Below are 14,809 nucleotides of genomic sequence, written 5' to 3'. Positions count from 1 at the left end.
GAGCATTAGCGTGGATGATATCAGAGGACAAATAAATTTCCCAGGGGTTTGCATCAATTCTACGAAAGCATCTGAATCCCGGAGGCAGGCAAATGAAAATCTAAGAGAAGCCGAGAGCAGAGAAGGGTTCTGAATGAAAGAGTGAATTGTCACATTCTCACAGGGCCGTGAACTACGGCTGCAGCTGCTGCTGGAATTTTGTTCTAACCCAGCCAGGCTGCCGAGAGAGGGGCTCCAAGGATCTTTGGGCGTGAATCCTCCTCCACTGGCATCAGTGCTTGGTGTAGCACAGTATCAGGCCAGGACAATGGAAATGCAATCAATGGGTGAAAGAGGAGTAACAGGGCATTATTGGCAGAGAAGTCAACACAATAGGGGCCTTATGAGGCAGGGAAGCGAAGGGAAACACTTAGTGGAAGTGTCTAACCTTAAGGGGAGTGCGTGTTCATTGGATAAAGGTTTTCCCTTCCCTTGGACTCCAGCTTCTAGGTCATGCCTTAAGCATAGCAGATGCTCTATCAAAGTTGGAGGGAGGGGAACAAACCAACCGGCAGAAAGAGAAAAGAATGATTTGTAAGTGACAGAAATTTCCTGAGGAGTCTGGAAGCTCCTATTCACAAAAGGAATAGGACTTTTTGTGTAATTGAACATTCTGAGAGCATACCATGGCTATTTTAGGAGTAATCATAAGAAGGCTCTCTGGATATCTGGTTAGAAATGCTTTCCATTTTTTATTGTTGAAGAACAAACCTATGCAAAAGTAGATCTGTTTGGTCGCCTGGCAGGGGACCAAGGGAATTCACATTCTTTGAGCAGTTACTCTATCCCAGGTCAGCACTTCCCTTACCTCATCTTGTTTATTACTTAGAGCAAGCCTATGAAATTATTATTATGATGCCCATTTGACATGTGAGGCAACAGAGTGTCATAGATGTTAAGAATTTTTCCCAAACTTATCCAGCTGATAAATGTCAAACTGGACTTCAAATCAGTTCCTTCCTTTTGAAATCCCCTACTCTTTGTTCTATGTGCTGTTTCTTAGTAGTAATAGTTGCTACAATGTATTGAATGCCTGCTGTGTGAAGCCACTACACTTACATAAGTTTTCATCTTGCCATTAACCTATACAGGTGGGTATTAATTTCTTCATTTCGGAGATGAAGACAAAGCAAGAGAATTTAATTTAGCCAAGCTCACTGGTAGGGTTAAGATTTGAACTGCATCTGTTTTTGAGCTATACCCATCTTTCATTTTCTAAATATCATATTTTGTTCACTTAGGCCACACACTCTTCACTGTAATCAACCCTAAAATTTTGTGGGAGGCGGCTCACTGCAATATCATCCTTGCGTTATTATTAAGTAACAGTATATTGCACTTCCAGAATGACAACCTGTGTGTCCACATACACTTCAATGTGCACCCATACACAGGAAGGTACCACATTCCTATCACAGAAAGAAATCCAGTGTCAGATGATGCTCATAGACCACTTGTATAAGGAAAGCATAAGATATCACCAGCACTAACAAATCATAACTTTCTACCAGATAGGGCTACCTAGAAACTTGTTCTAAAAATTTGCTCGTGGTTCTTCCCACAGTGTGACAAGGAGGCTCAGCCTCAAGGTGAAGCAGCACAATCCTTACTCTTAATGTTTGCAAATGTAACGTGGTGCTCTGACCCGCTGATCTTTGAATCTGCAGAAGAAGGGGAGAAGCTGATGATGTGAGAGGGCTGAAAGTCTATTTTGCATTTATTTCTGGACACTGTTGCCTTTCTTTCTCCTTGGTGTCTTCACCTGCTGAGAAAGGGTATATGGCATGCCTCCTGGGAAAGCTGAACCACATAGTAAGACAGCCTCTCCAGAGCTCCCTGGACACAGGAAGGAAGGTGGCCACCTCTTCCAGGAAGAAGGTGACCCTAAGACTTGGGCTCACATGGAGGCATGTGGGACAGGGCACATCTCCTTGCCCATGGTAAGCAGCTGCTTTGGACATCTCATCCGGCATCTTCCACCTCCTCTTCCTTGCCGACTGTTTTTGGGATAAGAATGCCCTGACCATGACTCTTCAGTGTTTCCAGTAAGACACTGAGGAGAGTGAGTAGGAGAGTAAGTTGGATGGACATTTTCTAACAGCAGGAGGAGAAAAGACTTCCAGTGGAACCCCTTGCCCTCCTAGATTCTCTTGTCATAGCCTGTGCTCCATCCTCCTTCAAGGTCTAAGTTGTGACCCACAGAACTGGCCAAGGTGGCATCTCTCTATTACTCTTTAGGGAATGAGATACAGCCCATGAGATGCATACCCTGTAGGGCCAAGGGTTTCCCATAAGAGACATCTGAGAACAACTTCAGCAGAAGCCCAGATCCTGCATGATGTAGGACCTCTGTAGTGGTCCATCCACAGGCCCTTCCTTCCATAAAAGAAAAGATGGAAAAAGAAGACTAGACTTCAGGGTGACTATTGCTTAAATCAATGTAATTATTCCATGATTTGTTAACTGCTTCACCCTCTCCAGCTGTTCAGGGTTAGCACTGCAATGTGTCAGAAACGTATGGATGTCATATTTTAGTACTGATTATACCTGCCAGTGGCCCCTCAGTTTCCGGGTTTGAATCCTCTTGACTGTCTCTGAATATAGAGGCTGGTTCTCTGACCTTCTTTCAAGATCATCCGGTTCTCTTTGTACTCTTATATCCTTTCAAAATTTTCTGCTTTCTTTTGGATTTTTCTCCTTTTCAATTTATTTATGCGTGACAGCCTCAATCATCCAGTTATCAATTCAGTAAAATCTGTCTTGCAGAATGTCCATTTTATCATTCAAGCCTGAAATCTGTTCTGCGATCCTTTTATTTCCCTCCTGAATTGCTTTCAAAGCCCTCTGGGGAGCTGGCCTGCAAAAATAGAGAATTCTCACATTGTTTCCATGAAAGGTGATATATAACCACACAGCAGGATTATTGTTCCCTTTTCCCTTTCATTTTGGTTGCCCTGACTGATCTGCTCTGCATTGCAAGCGCAGTGGCCTTTTTTCATTTTCATTTTATTCACTACTGCGGTTACTTTCTTTCGGGCACATCAGATAGGTGTTAAGTAAAAGACAGGCATGGGTGTCACAGGGAAAGTCCAGGCACCTCCCTTCCCTGGTCAAAGTGATTTCTAACACTTTGTCTGACTATTCAGCTGAGCAGGGCTGGTGCTGCCATGATCGTGTCTCTGACGAGGCTCAATTTCCCTGGGAGTTTTCTCTTGCTATGTGCCTAGGACTAGCCTAACCCAATCAAGGCAAACTGCAAAATTAAATTAATTTAACTTGTTCACCTAGGTGTTTAATGTAATATTTTGACAGGTCTGCATGAACTGAACTTCCTCAATTTGGCAGAAGGGAATAAAACTGATGGATTCAAATTCATTTCTGTTGGTGAAAGGCAGAGATTTGTAATCCATCAGCTGTTCTCCCTAACGCACCATCTCCACGGCTCACGCTGCCTTCATTGGGCTGTAAGAGCAAACACCTCTGCTTAAATAATAGTAGCTGCACAACAAAAATTGTCCAAGAGCCAGTTTTAAGTGAAGATTTGACATTTAATCAATATGTTTTAAAACAAAATGATGCTGGGAATAAAAGAGGAGATTAAAAATTGTGCTATTTTTAACCCAAGAAGGGGAATTCAAAATGCTTTATAGAAAAGCATTAACTATTAAGACAAAGCAATAACAAAGCCCAATGAAGAAAGTCTTTGTGGAGGTGAGGTGGCATGTAGACATGGGTCCAGACGTTGGCTCTATGTATAAAATTCTGGGTCTGGGAGAATGTGCACATCCGCCTTTTTTTTTTTTTTTTTCCCCTAGGGTAATTAACTGAAATTGACTGTGAGCAGAATGTTGAAACATAAAATAATTTAAAAAGAAATAAAGAAATGATAAAGCAGTGAAGGACCTCCCAAAGGCTTCTGAGGTAGGAGGAGGGGCCCAATAAATATAGTGTTTATTTATCAAGATATACCATGATGGTTTGAACAAATACAGGCTGTCAGACTCATAAAAAATGAAAATCCACCATGATGTGAAAGGATATGAAAAGTGACAAACCATTTATTTCTAGGTTTTCACGGTGTGTATGCTGATCAGGCCGAGGAGGGAAATGAAGCTTCTTACTTGGAGGATTCCAGGTTGAGGACTATTTCTTCAACTGGAAAAGAATGTCTTCAGGGGAATATGTATGTTTGAGTAGCATTTGGTTAGCCATGTATGAAAACACACTGTAAAGATTTCTATGTCCGTTACAAGCCTAAACATCCTGGGTATTTTGACCTACAAAATAATTAACAGGGATCGAGTCAGTGATCCAAGCAAGAAATGCTATTCTATACATGGTTTTTAATTTAAAAGTTTAGGAAATGGGTATTAAAAGAAATAACTTAGAATTACAGAATTCTATGCCTCTAAGTCCCTGTATTTCAGCGAATCTAAAATGCTCTGGTATTAATGTTTTCTTGGTCTTCCCAGAAGGTATTAAGGGATGATTTTTATTTTGTTCATGTCACTCACAACCACACTTGACAGGGCTGTAAAATGCCATTGATTGTAAGATGCATCTTGATGTCAGAGAAGTTATAATGTGGGGAAAAAAAGTACATTTTAAAATTGATAAAATAGGGCTCATGGAGATTAAAGCCAGTTAAGTCATTTTATAAAGAATGAACTTAAAGTCCAGAGTGCCTGGAGGTTACACAATTGCTTAATTATGAGGCATGGCCATATCCCCAGGCCATCTCAGCTTTTCTCATGGTGCCCTGCACCCTGCCCTGTGGCATTTTCCCCACTTATACTATATTTACTCAAAAGTTAGTGAACTTTGCAAGTACAAATGAGCAGTCAAGTAAGTTAAAGATATTCACCTGTGTGTATGTATGTGTGTATAGACATACAGACACGCACACTACTCAGTCATTCACCCATTCACTGCTTCATTAATTTTTTTAAAGGATTTTCCATTGTCACCATTAGAATCGTTATCTTAAATGAAGGAGCTGAGCATTAGTGGAGGTTAGCAATATTTTCTAGTTCTAAATTTTCCCATTCTGTTGTTTTCAACCACCACATTTATTCACCTACTGCAGTCATTCCTCAGTATTTTCAAGCATCTGCTTTGTGTCAGTAACTATAGTATATAACAGTGATACAGCATGATTCTGTGTTTCATGTATATTTACTCAAATGATTATGTATTTACCATCATGATAAGTGCTATGAAGGAAAGTGAGTGCTGTGAGCATGTATAATAGGGAGGGTGGTCTAATTTAGACCTCTCTGAGGAGACGTTATTTAATCTGACATCTGAAGGGTAAAGCTGGATGAAGGGGGGCGGCACGCTTTCCAGGCAAAATGAACTGCAAGTGTAATTGCCTGGAGACGCGGAAAACTTGTGTTTGTTAGTTGCTGGTGTGAATATGGCTCAGAGGAATCTCTGTCCATCACAGGGTTTTTGACCACAAGACTCCTACAATGGAAAGAGATGGGAAAGAAGGCAAGGTATGGATTTTTAAAACATCTGGCCAAAACAACTAATTGGAATGCTGAGAAAAAATATTACTTTTGTGAACAGAGAAACAAAGATACAAATTGACTTGAGGTATTTTGTGTTTTTGTTTTTTTCTCGTTGATCTCCTACCTTTGTCTCAATGGTCTTGAATGTTTTACTCTTGACTTAAAAGAGTTAAGAGCGATGAAATCAAGAAAAGTAGAGAAATAGTAAAGTATTCAAGAACATTGAGATCAAGCTGGGGGAAATAGGCTTTTAAAGCTTCAAGGACAATGTAATAAAGAAGTAGAGAAAGTAATAAGATCTGCCTTAAACTGATAAAGGTATGGAACTAGTAGTTTCAGTTTTGCCACAGCGCTTTCCTTCAATTGAATTTGGCCTACCTGAGCTTAGACTGCTTGAGTTCAAACAATCATGGCTAAAACACTTATGAAACACTAACAATGAGTTGGATTTGGGCTGTCCAAAATGGTAGCCACTAACCACATGGAACTATTGAGCACTTATCTGATTTGAGATGTATATAAAGGTAAAATATACACCAGGTTTCAAAGACAGTTAAGAAAAAAAGAAGAATGTGAAATAAAATATCTTAACCCTTGTTAAGATGGATCATATTGAAATGATAATATTTTGGATATATTAGGCTAAATAATAAATATTATTAAAATCAATTTCACCTAACGCTTTTTCCCTTTTTTCATATGGTTACTAGAAAATTTTAAATGACGTACATGTCTTGTGTTACATTTTTATTGAGCGGCACTGGTCTAGTTACTGGGGATGAAGTGTCCGTAAAACAAAGCCCCTGCTCTTACGATGCAGACATTCCTTCAGTGAAGACAAACAATAAGCTAAAACCAAAGAAATAATAGGTATTATCAAGAATGATGAAACACCTTTAGAGGCCGGAGGGGTTGCGGGTGACATTTTGAAAGTTGATTCAGGGTATATCTCTCTGATTGGAGAAGAGACATAAACACAGAGAGGGAGAGAGCCCACAGATTTGGGAGAAGAACATTCCAGGTTGAGAAGAAGACCATAAATGAAGAGAACCTAAGATGGGAGGATGTTCAGCGTAGCTGGAATGCAGTGAGGAAGGAAGAAAGAGAGAAGAGGTAAGGTTGGAAAAGTAAGGGATAGCCAGATTACAAAAACCTTTGTTGGCCAGAGAGAGGATTTTGGGACCTCATTCTGAATGAAATGGCGTAGTAGATTCAGTGCAAAAACGTGGCAATCATTCCCCTCCGTAGATCACATGTCTTTGTAGTGTCACTTTGTAGCTCTTCCTCACAATGAATCTGGGTGGAATTTTGACTTACTTTAAGGAATAGAATACAGCAGACTTACATTGTGTGATTTCTGATTTCCATGTCTGGGTCTCAATAGGCCTTGTATGGTTCTGCTCTCTTGGAACCTTGCCAGCTGCCATCACAAGCCCAGACTAACTTGCCTAGAAGATGAGAAATCACGTGGACCAGATTCATCTACTCATTATTCGCAGCTGAGGCTCCAGAGATGTTGGTGAGCCAGGTTGAGGTCAGCTGAACTGTGGTCTGGTCAGTAGAACTCCTTTCAGTTGACTGCAGATTTTTAAATTATAATAAAAGACTTATTTTAAGCCACTAAGTTTTAAAGTGCTCTCTAATGCAAGTAAAGTGAACTAATGGAGATGCAGAGTTTTTTGTTTTATGAAATGAACTACATGTTTAGAGGTGATTAAAAGTGATTCAGTTTGAATATATATCTGAGATTAGAATCAAAAGCATTTTCTAATGGAATGGATGAGAGGTGTGAAAGAAATAGAGAAGACAAGAATGACTCTAATGTCTTGGCTGTAGCAACTGAAAGAATGGTGTTATTGCTCAGACAGAGAAAATAGGAGGAATAACTCTTTGGGGAGGGAAAATTACGAGTCCAATTTTACACATGTTAAATTAGAGATGTTTATTAGGCATCCAAGCTGAGACGTTAAGTAGGCAATTGGTTAATGAGTTCAGGAGGGAAAGCTGGACAGGATTCTTAAATGTAGCAATAAGTAGCATTACATGTGGCATGTAAAGCCATAGGAGTAGATGAGATTACTTAGGGGGTGAAGGGGAGATAACCAAAGATTGAGCCCTGGGTATTCACTAGTCGGAGCTTGGGAAGATGAAGACAATCTTGCACAGGAAGATGAGAATGTGGGTTCGGTTAGAGATGCAGATAAAGCAGGGAGAAGCAAAATGAAAACAGTTTCAGGAGAGACTAATCAACAATATCAATAGCATTTATAGGTCAAGAAAGCTGACGAATGAGAAATGGGCATTGCATTGGGCAATACAGAGATTTTTGTTGAGTTTGGTAAGAGCACTTCCTGTGGCAGGATGAAAAAAAGCCTGGTTGGAGTGGTCTCAGGAGAAAAAAAAAAAGGGAGCATGAAGGAAGAGAAGACAGAAACTGTAAAAAAATAGGTTTAGAATGGCTACTATAGAATTACTAGTTCTAAAACTTATCAATTTAAAACAGGTCTTATGGCTTAAAAGTCACACCAAAGCCCATATATTTTGCACTATACTTGACTGAGTTAATGAAGTTGTTTTAAATATATTCTAGAAAAAGAAAATACAGCTTATGTGACATATATAAAAAGCAAAATAAATAAACAAATACATCAATCAATCAATAAATAAAGGATTGATAACTTGGTAAAGGAAAGAAAGAGAGAAAGAAAGAAAGAAAGAAAGAAAGAAAGAAAGAAAGAAAGAAAGAAAGAAAGAAAGAAAAAGAAAAGGAAGGAAGGAAGGAAGAAAGAAAGAAAGAAAGGAAAGGAAAGGAAGAAAGAAAATTTTCTGTAAATTGGAACAGAGAAATGGAACCCAAACTAGAAGGGAGGTAGGGTTAAGAGACTTTTGCTTGTTTAAAATAAGCTATGAGTTTTTATGGTTTGTTAAAATGCTGGTTAAAATGATCTTATTTAGAGGTAAAAATTGATGATAAACAAAATGTAAGGACAATATAGGGACCTAAGTTCTTCACTAGTGAATTTAGATGGAGTCCAGAGCACAGACAGTTCTCAGGGGTGGCAGGAGGCAAAGCAGGGAGTGCACCTCTAAGAAGGTGGGGAGACTCACTGCTGGAGGAATGCGGAATTTCTCTTCTGATTTCTTCTCTTGTCTCAGTGAAACTAGAAGCGAAGCAATCAGGCAAGTTTGAAGACTGGGGCGCAGGATTAGATATTGGAAGAAAAGAAGGTAAACGGTCTAGAAAAATAAAAGTGACTAGATTAGGAAAATTTAGTAGAGCTACCAAAGAGCCTGAGGTTCTTCCTGAAGATTCGCAAACAAACATTTAAGCCAAGACCATTCTGTCTGGTCGTATGGAGAGCTGGCTTTAACCAGGGCTGTGATTTAACTAAGGCGAGTCACAGCAGAATTGAGAGGTTTTGATGGGTCGTAGAATGTAACGTGACTAGACCCAGAAGGGGAGATGACACGAGAGGGGTGATAAAAGGAGTAAGATGATAGAGTCAGGGGATTTGAGATCTTGATTTGAGGATCCTTTTCCCAAAATTAGAATTCCAGAGAAGTAACCTGGACATATATGAGGTAGTAGTTGGAGAGTTGTGTGCTTGAAAATAAGATGTCTCTGGAAAGTGCCATTTTTGGTAAACAAGGTCTAGGGCATTGGCTTTCAATATGAATAACACCATACCCTAAAGGTTTTCTTATGGAACATTTGTGGGTAATTATTATTGTCACAATGACTGGAGGTGACGCCAGAATTGAGAGTCAGCACCAGGAAGCTAGGTGCTTCCGTGCTGAGAACAATATGCCACATCTACGTTTATTGGCTTGTGGCTGTTGCATTCACAGTAATTCTAACTCTTTTAAAATGTTTATGTAACTCATTTAAAAATATTAAATATCAGTTTGAAATTGGGTATTTTAGATTAATATGCAAATGAACCAACATGCACTCTGCCCACACATTATTTTCCAATGAAGCAATCAGCCTGTTAAAATCTAAAACAAAACAAAACAAAACAAAACTAAAAAAACCCATTTTACAAAGAAGAATATTGACAAAATTAGCAGGCATATATCATATTTCCAAGATTTAAAGAAAAAGTTTGTAAAAGTTAAAATTGTCTCTGGAAAAGTTAAAAAAAATCCTTCTAATTAAGTATAATTTTCTGCTTGCTTCGTACATGTGAATACCTGATTACAAATGGTACCCTTCACAGCAGTGAGGAAAAATTAATTTTACCAACTATACAAGATGTTTTTGGTATGCAGACCAAAGAAATATAAGTGAAATAATTTTTCTCTTCCACTGAGCAAAGATACTGTTTGACGAATAATTGATGAGATGGCAACAGATGTCAAAAATTAGCTGTGAGGTGAACTGTAGTCAAAATGAATTTGCATTATAAGTGGGTGAAACGTCCTTTGGATAATGAGGCTTAAAGCTGGCATTTAAAAGGTTCATATGGAATGAAAAAATCATAGAGGAAATGTTATTTTTTAAATTACTGATAATAAACATGAAGGGCTTGTCCATATTTGAAATTCCTAAAAATTATTTTGTGAAAAAGGATATTCCCTCTTTTGGGGTCATTACTTCTGCTACAGATGGGGCTGCCAGCTATGCGTTGTTGGCAATGTCGGTTTACAGCTAACTTAAAAAATTGCTCCAGGTGTTTTAGCAATTCATTGCATTATTCATAAACTACATGTAGTCCCTGAGAATTTGTATGAAAAACTCCACAAATCAATGAATGTTTTTAACAGAATTAATAACACAATTAATAACAGGTCTTTGAGTGACTGATTATTTCAAACAGAATACACTCCAACAAGTGTGTGAACATCTTATCCAAGACACAAAAGTAAGATGGTTCTCAAAGAATAGACTTGAAAACAGATCCTGTTTACTATTAAATACAGTTTCAGCTTTAAAATTCTGCCAACAGAAAAATAAAGATCAGGATCGATAGACTGTGAATGGATGGGACATATTTTTCATATACACTTGGCCACCTTAAGTTGCAGCAGAACTAGATCAGTTTCATTAAAATGTGGTAGATAATCATGGGATTCATCAACAAACTTACAAACATTTAAAAATGACCTTGCTACTGAGAATTTTCCAAGTGTCTGTCTTTGCAACACTTTAGAGATTAAAGATTAATTGGGAATAGATTACTCTCATTTTTATTAATAAATAAGATATGATGGTTAGATTTAAAATTCTGAATGAACTGTATAATACCAGATTGGATGATTAATCCATTTGAAATGACTGTGGAACATGTTAGCCAAGAAACAAACAAAAAAAAGGGTTGGGCTAAAACACAACTTTTAGACCCAAGCAGAATTTAATTAGTCCAATTATGAAAGGATTTGGATCCATTTAAGACTTTCATGGCCACGTCTTTAAAAATAAGTTAAATTACTGTTAGTTTTTGCTTCTATTTAACCACACAGAAATTGGAAGAGATTCCAGATGAGTAGCACAATTTCAGCAAAAGCAGCAAAACTATTTGGTTAAATGTAAGAGGTGGAATAGAATTCTTTTAAAAACTTAGAACCAACTACTATGAAATTAATGGAATCACACTGCTGAAAGTTATTTTTATTTTAAACACTTTTTAAACATATTTTTATTTTAAACATTTTTAAAAACAAATTTAAGAAATCTATGTGATGAAAAGTATATATTGAATTTACATAAGACTTTTTTCAGACTTACTCTGAAATTGTCCCAGAGATTTACTTCATAATTTCTGTACAGCCTCTTTTATTACTTGTTTAGATTTCTTGTCCATCTTCAATTACCCTTTTGCCTAGGGAAGGATACTGCCTCCAAGAATTTTTGAGTAACAGAGACTGAACGCATTTTTTTTTTTTTTTTTTTTTTTTTTTTTTTTGGTACGCGGGCCTCTCACTGTTGTGGCCTCTCCCGTTGCAGAGCACAGGCTCCGGACGCGCAGGCCCAGTGGCCATGCCCCACGGGTCCAGCCGCTCCGCGGCATGTGGGATCTTCCCGGACCGGGGCACGAATCCGTGTCCCCTGCATCGGCAGGCGGACTCTCAACCACTGCGCCACCAGGGAAGACCTGAACGCATTTTTTGAACATGTGTTTGGCTCCATGGTGAGAAGTATGTTCCCAGTGGTACTTCATTGGCCCCCTCTCATGCCATAACGTATGAATTGTTTTGAAAGTACATTTACAAATAGCTTATTCACAAGAATATCACATGTCCTCATTTTTAGTCAGCATTGATAGACTGTAATTTACCTGGCGTATTATCTATGCTTCAATTGAGTTTTTTTCTTTTCCATTTATCTGTGATCTTATATGGATAAGACTGTTCTGTTATTAGCTTAGAGTCCATCTCTACCTTTGCTCTTCCATTTTTGCTGAACTTCTTGTATGGGATGACTTCTCATCTTGCTCTGTTTGATCCTAACTTACTCATTATAATTAAGCAGAGTGTGTAAATAGGAATATAGTGTAGTTATGCACACTCACATGCATTCCATTCTTCTAAATTTATTTACATTTGTTTTAAAATTATAGTTGAAGATAGAGTGTACTACCTGGAAGGTAAGGTGGTCTACAAAATATTTGTTTTGAAAATGTGGGTGGTGGGTCTGAAATCGTGGATATGGCCATAATTTAGCAACAGTTGCTAGGGATTGGGTTAATGTTAACTTTCCTAGCTCTGATCCATAGATCCATTGTAGATCTAAAATCCGTTGTAGATCTATAATCCATTGTAGACTTTGTATGTTAGGTGCAGTATTAACCACATTTTATGTACCACATTGTATATATGATATTCAACAGCTTACCCTTCTAAATGAAAAGATAAAAGAAATAGAGATGAGCAAATTCCCCAACCTCTCCCACTCCCACTAATTTGGTTAGAGACAGCTGATATAGAAAATTCTTTAAACATGTGAATCAGAATTGAAACTCAATCCTTAACCATTACACATTTTCAGGACTCACTTTAAATTTTAGGCTATCCTTAGCAATGTATAGCAATTCTCAGATTTCTTTTATAGTCTCTTGTTTTGATGACCTTTTCATACTTTAGTCCTTTGCTTAATTTCATTCAGAGTTAGAAAATATGGTAATATTGAACAACTCTTTGGTGATTCTGCAAATGAAAAGGAAGTTTAAGAAAGGCAGATTTTAAAAAAATGAATCAGTTTGATTCCAAAGCTGGTATTAACATATTTTAATGCAGAGAAAAGAGCAAGACGAATCTTAAGGTTATAAGAGGTCTGTCAAATTGACCTAGGATGAGCTCACAGAAGTTAACTTGTTTCCTAAGGCCAAGGAACTGTTTCATGACCTTGAAGGGTATATTATTAGTATTTCTATTTAAGTCATTACATTTTCAAACATTGGAACTGCTCAGATTTGGTTCACTGCACAAACCAATCACTTAGAATGTTAAAGAGCATGGCTTTGGTCTCCTGGAGACAGCTCTTCTGTAATTGAGCTCTCGTTTGCATGGCCTGTCTACCTTCCCTGTTAATTTTTTTTCTTGGTGTTTTTTTTTTTTTTTCCTTGTCAGCCTACATTATGAATGCAACTGATAAAACAAACACCAACACCTAACACTGGAAATTCTCTCCTCAGAACTCATTTGAAACACATGCTGAGGTTCTCAAAGGGCAAGTTTCATAAAATGTCAGAGCATTTAAAAGTTGAAAGTGATCGTTAGATGCATATTACAATCACACAGAGAGCTTAAGAAAATACTAATGCTTCAGCCCCACCTTCAGAAATCCTGATTTAACATGTCTGGGGAAGGTTGGGGGCATCTATGTTGTTTAAAAGCTTTCCAACTAATTTTAATGTCCAGCCAATTTGAGAACAACTGGAGTAGTCCCGTTCAATCAGATTAAAAAAAGAAATTTACAAAGGATTTGAAGTATCAAGTCATACAACTAGACATCAGTAAAGCTGAGACTAAAAGCTAGAATTCCTGGCACTTAGTACAGAATCTTTACACTGTTTTAAAACTACTCTTTGAGAGGTGTTCTTACACAAAAATTTCAGACCTAAATCTCACAGGTATCAATACTTCACATGTGGAGCTATGTATAGCTTACGTGCCCTTCTCTAAGGAACCAATGTCATCTGATATAATGCAATGCATTGATACTCTATTTTCCATGAAAAAGGGAGGGAATTGTGTTTGGGGCTGATTTATAATGGTGATAAGTATGGTGATACTCAAGTAGTCTCCACCCTTGAAGAGAGTTTGCAGAAAAGCAGTATAATCTCCATTACAGCTCAATCTCTTTGAAGCCTGGGACATGGCAAAAATATCTTGCTAAGAATTCACCCCCAAACAATTTTCAGCTGTATTATTCACAACACATCATTATTGTTGATTGTTCAGCTGCCTTCATAGATGAAAATGGCCTCACAATTGCAATGAATCATTTGCTTTCATAGTGACAGAATTTACAATTGCAACAGAAAGACATAAAAAGGGAATGGTTTAAGGGTTGACATTTAGACTTTGTTTACAGTATTCTTTTAATATTGATGTTGATCTTTCAGGATCCAGAGCTCAGATGGACAATCTCAACAATGGCAGGTGAAGATTATGCTTGTTGTTAAATTTTGTTTTCTTGTTTATGTCCATATCATTGCAAGTACTAGGGCTGACAGTATTTTGTATGTTTTGTATTTTCTTTAATGAAATTTTGGCCAAAGAAAAGGTACATTTACTCTCTGAATGCATATGTCTAATGTAGAATTATACATGGAATTATTGCACCTTGGCATGTCCTCCTGTTTCTTTCAAATAAAGTATTTCACTTGAACCTACTCTTCCCTGATCATATGGAAAACAATGGGTAAGTTCAACTATCTTGAAATTGGCAAATGTTTAGTTTTGCTGAACCACAAAAGTATGCTCAGCTTGAATGTTATGGATTTCTAGAACCTGGGAAACTTGTGAATACAGAAAAGAGCAAATTGGAAAAAAAACAAACTTAAATTGCTTTATCTCCAGGTGATAAAACTTCATGAATAGTTGAAAGGAGAAGGACATAAGGATGAAAAGGGTGGAAAATCCCAGAAAATTGAAAACAATGATTAAATGTTATGTAAATTACTATGCAGACATTTCTGAAGCTTGTGATTATTTTTTCAAGTGTAGCTAGTAAAAAGGATTTATTAAAAGTTCAGTTGAATACTGTGAGTCTGAAAATCATACATACACTTGTAGCGAGGTACTGAAAATTA

The sequence above is a fragment of the Leucopleurus acutus genome (genome assembly GCF_964270905.1).
Source record: "Leucopleurus acutus genome assembly, chromosome: 15".
NCBI lineage: Eukaryota > Metazoa > Chordata > Mammalia > Artiodactyla > Delphinidae > Leucopleurus > Leucopleurus acutus.
This window is presented reverse-complemented; position numbering follows the sequence as displayed.